At 32.9% G+C, this 11,356-nt stretch overlaps 1 long non-coding RNA gene across 1 annotated transcript; it reads right to left on the bottom strand.

Annotated features, from left to right (window-relative positions):
• Positions 1 to 269: 269 nt before the first annotated feature.
• LOC308652860 lies at positions 270 to 10,606 on the bottom strand. The gene is made up of 3 exons (XR_014022912.1): positions 10,538 to 10,606; positions 1,658 to 1,720; positions 270 to 1,052 (listed from the first exon to the last, which is right to left on the bottom strand). It is a non-coding gene; the product is annotated as an uncharacterized lncRNA (long non-coding RNA).
• Positions 10,607 to 11,356: the final 750 nt, after the last annotated feature.

The raw sequence follows: 11,356 nt of genomic DNA, 5'->3' as shown, positions 1-11,356 counted from the left end.
ATTTTCCTGGGCTACTGTTAAGTAGCTGTTTTTTTTTTTTAATTTTATTTCTTTATTTCTCTCTAGTTTCCAGGAGACAAAATAAACATTCAACCTTTCACTTAGAAGTTTTTATAAATTATTAAATCAATACAACTTTATACTACCCACAGAAAATAAACAATTAATATTTTATTATTTTTATCAGATCATAAAATGTATCCCAAATCCAAAGAAAATACCAAATAGAATTTTGTACTACTTTCAAGGAGCCACCTTAAAGAAATGCCTCCATATGGAAGGGACAGAAGATGAGAGAAGTGTCATTTTGTTACAGCTATAATGAACTTCCAAGTAACAGGAAACAAACGTCCAACACGTTTTTTTGTTTTTTTTTTTTTAAATAAATCATCCTCTGTTTGAAATAACAGAACACAGTAAAAAAGAATTAACCAGGGAATAAGGCATTCTAAAGTAGAATATTGGGCCTCCTATTCATGAGTAATTTATTTTTACTTAAAAGTAGGTAAATAGTAGGCACTGAATTAAAATTGTTCTAGAGTTTGAGCAGAAAAACTATAATTGATGAGCTTCATAATAATCATGCTACACTTCTGTGTAATGAGAATATTAAAAACGGGACTCTAGATCTTTCAAGTCTTAGGCAAGAGTCATGAAATAATGGTTAATTTATCCATGTTATTGTTTCCTTGGATTAGGAGACCAAAGAGTGAAATTAACAGAAAACCTGAATAAGTCTCTAATTTAGCTTGCTCCTAGTGGCTTGATTTCCTTTCTGATTTTAGAAGCAGCCATGCTCTGAGTACGCCTTCTCTGAAGAAGCATGAAGGTTATTAAACATATGCAGTCCACAGATTACTTCTCTCTGCTTTCATACAATGCTTTTATCCACTCCTCAGACCACCCTGCTTCTTTATCCCACCAATACCCTTAAACTTTATCTTTGGGGTGGCAGATTTTAGACTTATTATCACATCTCTGAGCTTGAGCATCATGAGAATAAGCTGTTTCTTTCTTGCAAAACCTGTAGTTTCGGTGAATGGCATACTGTGCTATGGGAAAAAAAAAAGCTGGGTCAGTAACAATAGCATTGTATATGTTTTTAAAATTTCACATTAAAATATGATTCATGGAAGAAAAGTGGAGAATCAAGCTATAGAAGATTAAATACTGGATCTGACACGTTGTAGCTCTGTGAATTTGAGAAACTGCTTCAATTCTGTGGGCCTTGCTTTCCCATGTTCTGATAATGATAGAGACCAAAATATGCAAAGGAGTAAATTAATTGGTAGATGTAAACTACTTAGAATTGTGTCTGATACTCTGTAAATAATAGTCATTACTACTGTTTCATTACTATAATATAGCAGAGTCCTAAACTATAGTGAGACATTCACAAAAGGCTACCCAGAGGCAGAAGTTCTCCAGCAAATTTTATGTGTACATTTACTGTAACACATATTGCTAAACTCATCTCATATACTACATGTATGTAAAACAAGATCTGTGTTTTATGCTTAAAAAACTACTTGCTGAATTGAAATGGCTATATGACATCAACTGTCTTCACAAATTCTTTCCAAATATTATAGAAAGACTATGTTTTTTAAGAAGAGATAAAATAAAATAAAAAGTCATAAAATTTCAGATTACTCACAAAAGAGTTTAGATATCAGAAAGCACAGAATCTTGAATGGGGAAATAAATCAGAAAACTTGACCTAGAAAAGGCAAACTGCACGTCAGTATACATAGTGAGTAACACCTACACTGAGATCATAATCCAAATTTCTTAGCTGTCTTGTGAACCCTGCTCAAATCAATGATGGGAATTTTGAGACCTTTCAGTTTCCAATATCCAGGTGTACAAGTAGCCTTCAGTCAACTGTTGAAGATGCCTAATAAGGTGATATATTTTCCTCTTTCTTTCTTTCTTTCTTTCTTTCTTTCTTTCTTTCTTTCTTACTTACTTTCTTTTTTCTTTCTTTCTCTCTCTCTCTCTCTTTCTTTCTCTCTTTCTTTCTTTCCTGTGGCACTGGGGATTGATCTCAGGGCCTCACACATGCTAAGGAGCTGCTCTACCATTGAACCAATCCCAAGGGGATATATATTTTCAACCACTAGTCTGGTTTCCCTGATGGGGAAATGAACTCTCTACTTCCTTAGACATGGTTTTCTTTGTGTAAAGGGAGAATCAATGTAAACATTACATTCAAGGGAAATGCCATCCAAAAACTTTTCATCATTTCTAGTGTATTGAATATAGGAAACAAATGAAAATTCCATAAAAAAACTGTTAACTTGCTTTGTGAGTCAAATGAATGAAAACACAATATGAACTATTTTAATAGCAGCAAATGCATTTGGAATTAAAGCAGTTAGAGTTAAATATGTTTCCGTGAAATCTCACATCTTCACAACTTTATAATGACTAAAAACATTTTTTCTTTTAGGGCTGAGATACATTCCTGAAGTGGTTTGCTTATTTTCAACATTTTGAAATCTTTGAGTTTACATCCCCCCTCACATCCGCAAATATACACACACGTATATATAGTGTATATGTACATATATGTGTATAACATGTAAACATAGCATATATGTATGTATTGTATGCATCTAATATGCAATGTATACATAAGAATAATATATAATATGTATACATGTGTAATACATAACTTTTCTTGTGTATCATTCCATATATATAAAATTTTGCAGAATATATTTAATAGTTCATAAAATAAATTTATGAAATAGAACCATTCAAATTATCACACATTTGAAAGCTTTGAATAATATTGTGTGCTCTCAGTAAAATTTCTCTTCCACTGATACCTATTTTTTTAAATTTAAAAAGATCATATAATTCATCTAGCTCGGTAAACTCTACTGATTTTATACATCTCTCAGGATCCTCTACTAAGAGCAGAGAATCTCAGATTCTTCAGGATATTCCCCATACACAGAACAGTGCTGGAAAACCAGTCAGCATTCCATAGATTTTGACAAATGAATAAATGAATATATAAATGTATGTACAAATGAATGAGAGAGTGATTGGGGGCTTCTATGGAGAATCTTTTGGTGAAAAATAATTTATGAACATAATTTTAAAGCAAAATCTTTCAATGAAAGCCTGGTCTCAGTTCAGCAGCCAGAATGAAGTTGATAAAAATAGTAGTTGCCTACTATTCTGTCTTCCTAAAAGCCCTCCAAATTTATTTCCTGTTTTTAATATTTAATTTTCTATTTTTTTCCAAAATAAAGCCCCTCAGATACAATATGACATCCTCTTACCTCTGTGACCTGCTATCCCCACATCCTACAACCTCACTGTCCTGGTCCAGGCACATGCGTCACATTGCTGTTCTTCCCAAGTGCCAAGGACCTGCAACACCCTAGCCCTTTGCATTGGCTGTTAATACCTGGCAAGTGGTGACTCTTAATAATTACAGCCTTAAGAGTTAAAGTTTGATTTTTATATGATCTACCCCTGATGCAGTCTTTCTTTAGAATAAAGTTTGTATTTTTTTTTCTTTAATTTTCTTTTAAATTTTTTTAAATACATATTTTTTAGTTGTTCATGTAACTTTATTTTATTCACTTATATGGGATACAGAGAATTAAACCCAGTGCCTCACACATGCTAGGCAAGTGCTCTACCACTGAGCTATAACTCCACTCCCTTTCTTTAATTTCCATACTTGCTATCAAAACTTTTGTTCCCTCTGTATGTTATAGAGATTGCTAAAAGTTTACAGTTGATTCCTTTTAACCAACATAGAAACAACACATGCTGCAGCTTTAATAATTGCCACCCACCTATCTAAATGCTCTTAAGGTCTACAATCAATTTCAGGTAAACATTGCATTATCATTAACCATAGTCCCCATGCTATACACTAGTTCTCCACAACTTAGAACTGTGAGTTTTTACTTTTGATGAAGTTCTGCTCTTCCCTACTCTTTTTATCTTGATCCTGGGTCACCACCATTCTTCTCTCTTTTTCTATGAATTTAACTATTTTGCAATATGCATGTAAGTGAGATCATGTAATATTTGTCTCTTTTTTGCAACATAAGCTTAATGTGAAGGAAGCAAATAAGCATTGCACGGATGGAGGGAGGCATGACCTTGGTCCTTAACTGCATTGTCTTACTGTCTTAAGCTACATCCTCTCTTTGGATCTTCCACTTACCAAGTGCATAGGTCTGACTAAGATGTTAACTGAGAAAAGACTGAGTTCATCAAACGCAGATCTAGGTCCTTAGAAATTATTATTGAAAAATTTAGGTTGAGTTTTCTGTTCTGTTTGATGTTATGAAGTAATGTTTTAAACACATGCTCTAAAATCACGGCATTTTTCAAGTGCTGTAAGAATTTCAGAAATGGAAGGAACTTTAAAAAAATATCTGTCAGATTATGAAATAGATATGTGAGCAGGCTAAGGAACAAAAATCTATTTTCCTCATTCCTAGTTTTTCCTGCAGGAGAATGATGGATGAGAACACTCCTCTAGGCTCCTTCAACATTAAATACTGTTTGGCTTTGGTCCCACTGAACTGCCTATTTTTCCTGGAGACATCACTGCTCTGTTTTCCAGATGTCCTCCTCATAGGAATGACTTCCCACTTCAGAGCCACTAGCACCCTCACACCCCCCCACAAGCTCTGCTGGGTGCCTTCTCTTACAGTAGGTATTAAAGAGCCATCCTGCTGAACAAGGTACAGTGAGAATAATTGCACAAAGTGGAGCATCCAGGGGAGGTTTTGAGATGTTCTTTCCCATGTATAACCTGAAATAAACTGGGGTAGAGTGGAATCTAGAGATATATGACTTAACCAAACTGAATGGGTAGTCATACATGAGTTAAACAAATCAATTTCAAGTACTGAAATAGAAAATGCCATCCAAAGCCTACCAACCAAGAAAAGCCTAGAATCAGATGGATTCTCGGCTGAGTTCTACAAGACTTTCAAAGAAGAATTAACACCAATACTCCTCAAAGTATTCCATTAAATAGAAAAGGAGGGAACCCTTCCAAACTCATTCTATGAGGCTAATATCACCCTGACACCAAAACCAGACAAAGATACTTCAAGGAAAGAAAACTTCAGACCAATATCCCTGATGAACATAGATGAAAAAATTCTAAACAAAATTCTGGCAAATTGCATACAAACACATATTAAAAAGATTGTGCACCATAGTCAAGTGGAGTTCATCCCAAGGATGTGGGGAGAGTTCAACATACAGAAATCAATAAAGATAATTCATCATATTAATAATCTTAGAAGAATCATATAATCATCTCAATAGATGCAGGAAAAGCATTTTACAAAATACAGCACACATTCATGTTCAAAACACTAGAAAAACTAGAAATAGTAGAAATGTGCCTCAATATTTTAAAATCCATATATGTTAAAGGCCAGCACCATTCTAAATGGAGAAAAATTCAAAGCATTCCCTCTAAAGACTGGAACAAGACGAGGACATCCTCTTTCATCACTTCTATTCAACATTATTCTTGAAACTCTTGCCAGAGCAATCAAACAAAAGAAAGAAATTATAGGGATCTAAGTATGTGAAGAAGAACCCAAAGTATTACTATTTGTTAATGACATGATTCTATATGTAGAAGATCCAAAAAATTCCACAAGAAAACTTCTATAACTAATAAGTGAATTCAGGAAAGTAGCAGGATATAATATCAACCCCCAGAAATCAAACACATTCCTATACATAAGCGATGAATCCACTGAAAGAGAAATTAGAAAAACTACCCCATTCACAATAGCCTCAAAAATAAATATAAAAAAGTACCTAGGAATCAAACTAACAAAAGAGGTAAAAGACCTCTACTATGAAAACTACAGAACACTAAAGAAAGAAACTGAAGAAAACCTAAGCTCAGAAGATTGAAAAATCTCCAATTTATTAAAAAATTAACAAAATATAAAGTTTAATTAATACTGCCAAAGTAACCATACTATAAAAGTATATACTTATTAGCCATACTAATATTGCAGAATTAATATTGCCAAAATAGCCATACTACCAAAAGCGTTATACAGATTTAATGCAATTTATATTAAAATCCCAATGACATTCTTCCAGAAATAGAAAAAGGAATCATTAAATTTATTTTAAAAAATGAGAGACCCAGAATAGCTAAAGCAATCCTTAGCAAGAAAAGTGAAGCAGGAGGCATCACAATACCAGACTTTAAACTATACTACAGAGCTACATAAATAATAATACCATGGTATTGGCATCAAAATAGACTTGTAGACCAAAGGTACAGAATACAGGACACAGAGACAAACCCACATAAATGTGGTTATGTCTTACTAGACAAAGGTGCCAAAAACATTCACTGGAGAAGAGTCTATGTAGCAAAATGAAAGTAAACCTCTCTCTCTCACCCTGCACAAAAATCAACTGAAAGAGGATCAAAAACTTAGGTACTAGAACAGATACCCTGAGAGTAAGAGAAGAAAAAGTAGGCCCAAATTTTACCATGTTGGCTTATGATCTGACTTCCTTAACAAAACTTCTAAATCCCAAGAAGTAAAATCAATAAATCAATAAATGGGATGGATTCAAATGAAAAAGCTTCTTATCAGTAAAAGAAACAATCAATAATGTGAGGAGATAGCCTACAGATTGGGAGAAAATCTTTACCACATGTACCTCTAATAAAGCATTAATCTCTAGGGTATATAAAGAACTAAAACAAAAAAAAAAAAAAACGTAACATCAAGAAAACAAATAACCCAATCAATAAATGGGCTAAGGAACTTAACAGACACTTCACAGAAGAAATACAACTGATTAACAAATATATAAAAAAAAAGTGTTCAACATCTCTAGCAATTAGAGAAATGCAAATCAAAACTACTTTAAGATTTCATCTCACTCCTATCAGAATGATGGCTATTATGACAACAAACAACAATAACTGTTGGCAAGGATGTGGGGAAAAAGGCACACTCATACATGGCTGGTGGGACTGCAGATTGGTGCAATCACTTAAGGAAAGCAGTATGGAGATTCCTCATAAAACTGGAAATGGAAACACCATTTGACCCAGCTATCTCACTCCTCAGTTTATCCCAAAGGACTTAAAATCAGCATACTACAGTAATGCAGCCTTGTCAATTTTTATAGCAGCTCAATTCACAATAGCTAGACTATGGCACCAATATAGGCGTCCCCCAATAGATAAATAGATAAAGAAAATGTGATATATATATATATTTTTTTTCCCTAAGGGAATATTACTCAGCTTTAAAGAAGAGTGAAATTATGGCATTTGCCAGTAAATGGTTGAAGTTGGAGAATATCATCCTAAGCGAAAAAAGCCAATCCCACAAAACTAAAGGCTGAATGTTTTCTCTAATATGCAGATGCTAATTCACAATAAAGTGTGGGGCACTAGAGAAGAATAGAATTACCTTAGATTAGGTAGAGGGAAGTGATGGGAGGGGAGAGGAAGAGATGTGGGGATAGGAAAGATAATGGAATGAAACAGTAATTATTATTTTATGTATATATGCAACTGCATGACCAATATGATTCTGTAACATGTACACTTAGAAAAATTAGAAATTATATCTGATCTATATATGATATATCAAAGTGCAAAAATGTATTCTACTGTCATGTATAGCTAATTAAAATGAATAAAAAATTAATAAATATAAGATTTGATTATAAGCTACCTAAAAGTGACTATTTCTGCTTTAAGAATGTATATAGTATTAGAAAATGATATTCCATGCTAATAAAAACCAAAAGATAGGAAGGGTGGTTATATTTATATCAGAGAAAATGGACTTTAAATTAAAAACTGTCCCAAGAAACAACAAAAAAAGATTATTATGTACTCATAAAGCTCAATTCATCAAAAGGATAGAATAGCTCTATATAAACCCAACACTAAAATGCTTATAATATGAAAAAATAGTATAGAGCTAAAGAGAAATAAAGACTGCAATTTAATAACAATAATAAGGCACTAAAAGAACAATTCTTCCATGAAACCAAAGTTTCTCATTGTCTTGTCAATGAGATCACAGGACTTAAGCACACTTAGACCAGAAGGACAAGTTGCAAAGCCTTGCACACACACCAGCAGAACACACTTCCTTCCCACAAGTGCGTGGAGCATTCTCTAAGACAGACAGAGTGCAGAGCCACAAAACAAGTCAAACAAAGTTAACAAGCATGAAGTTGTACCAGGTGAATTTTCTGTATCACAACAAAATGGCGGACATTTTACAAATACATGGAAATTAATTACTCCTGAACAACCAAGGAGTCAAGTAAGAATTCAAACAGGAAAATTTAAAAATACCTTGAGACAAATGAAGAATGGAAATATCCTAATGTATAGATGGGGGCAAAAACAAGACTATGAAGGACAACAGATAAGAAAGACCTCAAATGACTGGTCTAATGTTGCAGAAAAAGAAGAATCTAAGTCCAAAGGTAGTAAGTGGAAATTAATATTAAAAAGCAGAAATAAATAGAAACTAGGAAAACTATAGAGAAGATCAACAAAACACAGTTTATGTCTTTGCAAAAATACAGTAAATTAATAAATCTTAAGCTAGACTAGAAGGAAAAGACAGAAACTGAAATGACATCAGGAATGAAAGAAGAGAAATTTTAATACTATAACTGATACCAAAGAAATACAGAATATCAGAAAAAATGTTCTGAACCATTAAACAATAATGAATTGGACAGACTAGAAGTAATGGGTAAGTTCCCAGACACATACAACCTACCAACACAGAATCATGAATAAATAAAAATCTGAACAGACCAAAAATGAGTAAAGATATTTAATTGTTAATTTTTAAAATAATCTCCCATCCAACAAAAGCTGAGGACCTAATGGCTTCACTGGTGTGTTCTACCAAACATTTGAAGACTTAGTTTAATCCTTAAACTCTTTCAAAAAACTAAAGAAGAAAGAACATATCCATTTTTTTCTTACAAGGGCAGCATTACCTTGAAATCACAGCCAGAAAGAGATACAAAAAATAGAAAGTAAGAAAGAAAGGAAGGAAGGAAGGAAGAAAGAGAGGAAGGAAGGAAGGAAGGAAGGAAGGAAGGAAGGAAGGAAGGAAGGAAGGAAGGAAGGAAGGAAGGAAGGAAATTATAGGTCGATATTCCCGAGGAAAGTAGGAATTCTTAAGTTTTAAATAACTTGTATTTTAGAGTATTGTTCTAATTGTTTTATTTTATATCAGTTCAATTAAATTGATAAATTGTTGTGAGTCCATTACTGTGTTTAATTTTAAATTAATTTTTTTTCCTGGGTATATGTTTGTAGAAAAAAAAAATCATACCATGCACATGCACTTAGAGAAGATCAACAAAACACAGTTGATATCCTTGAAAACATATACTGAATTAATAAATCTTAAGATAGACTAACAGGGAAAGACAGAAGACTGAAACAACATTAAGAATGAAAAGAGATATCATAACACGATAACTGATACCACAGAAATACAATATATTCAGAAAGACTATTCTGAACTATTATACAATAGCACATATATATATATATACACACACACACACACACAAATATATATCATTCTATGCTATCCATATTTTCAGGCATTTGTGGGACGTTCTGTGGATTTTCCCCTGCAGATAATGGTGCTATTTACTACATGAGCACAATGAAGGATACTGATTATATGATCAATGCAATAGTCAGGAAAAATATTGACAAATTTTAACATCCTTTCATGGTAAAAGCTCTCACCAAATTAAGTATAGAAGGAATGTATAGGGGCCACACATCACAAACCCATAGCTAACCAGTCTTCATCATGCACATTGAAACATTTCCTCTAAGACCAAAAATAAAACAAGAATACACAGACTTGCCACTTTTATCCAATATAGAACTTGAAGTCCTACCCAGAGGCAGCCACACAAGTAAAAAAACAAAAGACCTTCAAATTGGAAAATAAGAAGCAAAATTCTTTCTGTTTGGACATGATAAAAAGGGAAACAGGGTTTATACAGGAAACCCTAAAGACTCCACAAAAAAAGGTGTTAGAACTAATAAACAGACTCAATTGAGTTGCAAGATCCAAGAGTGAACATTTCTATACACTAAGAGTAAAGTATCTGAAAAATAAATTAATCTTGTTTATAATGTCATCAAAAATATATTTAGGAATAAATTTAGTTAAAAAGTTGAATGATCTGTATTCTCAAAATTAAGGAACATTAATGAGAAAAATAGAAGATGACTAGTAAATACATATTAGATATACTGTGTATATAGCAGGTATACTATGTTCAGATGTAAGAATCAATATGCCCATACTACTAAGAAAAACCTGAGAATACAAAGGTATGCCATTTCTTGTTTATACGGCAATTCTCACATTCCAGGATGACTTTAAACCTCCTCCCCCTACCCTCAAACAATGATTTATCTTTTAGTTCTAAAAAAAAAAAAAACATGTTTTCCTTCTGCTAAATTTGACTTACTTACTACTTTTGTAGATATCTACCAATAAATAGCCAGCAGGTGTCCTATCTCTCTGCTAGGTGCAGACACCCATCTTGGGTCACTGCTTTTATTTTTAGCAGAAGAGTCTGAAATGTTAATAGGAGCTTTTACATTGCAGGCCACAAATAGAACTGGATAATTAGATGGAAACCCTTTGAGATTAAATATCTTAAGCAATAGAATTTAACATTAAAAAAACTTAATTGAAATAATATTTGATAAAATATCTCTTCGTGAATCTAAATAGTACTTTCTAGAGTGAAAATTTTTATTCAGTTTGATTTATCATGGAGTAAGGAAGTAGCATGATCTAATGCAGAGTTTCAATTATATCAGCTCCTACACGATCCCATTTGTGTAACTTTTAGTCATTGGGCATGAATTCAGCAAACATTGCTTCTGGGAAAAGAGACTGAGAAATACAATGTGACATGGAGCATGATTTCTTTTTTTCTATTATAAAGAAATTTAATAAGAAAAGAAAGAAATATTTATTGCTTGCAGATGAATGTTCCTTTAGACAAATTAATTCACTCAATATTGATTTAAACAAATTTATTCATTCTGTCTTCGATGAGATACACTCCCCCTAAAAAAAGATACCACATTTAAAAGTAGTTTTTGAGAAAAACAAGATTTTATAGAAAACATTTCTTTTAAAAATAGTCAAACAACAGCTTAGTGTGTTGCCACACTCCTGGTCTGTAATCCCAGAAACTCTGGAGGCTGAGATGGGAGGATTTCAAGTCCAAAGCTAGCCTCAGCAAGTTAGTGAGACCTCAAGAATTGAGTAAGACCTTG

The sequence above is a fragment of the Spermophilus citellus genome, assembly GCF_964194105.1.
Source record: "Spermophilus citellus genome assembly, chromosome: 1".
Lineage (NCBI taxonomy): Eukaryota > Metazoa > Chordata > Mammalia > Rodentia > Sciuridae > Spermophilus > Spermophilus citellus.
Note: the sequence above shows the minus strand (reverse complement) of the source record. Positions and strands in the feature narration are given on the sequence as shown.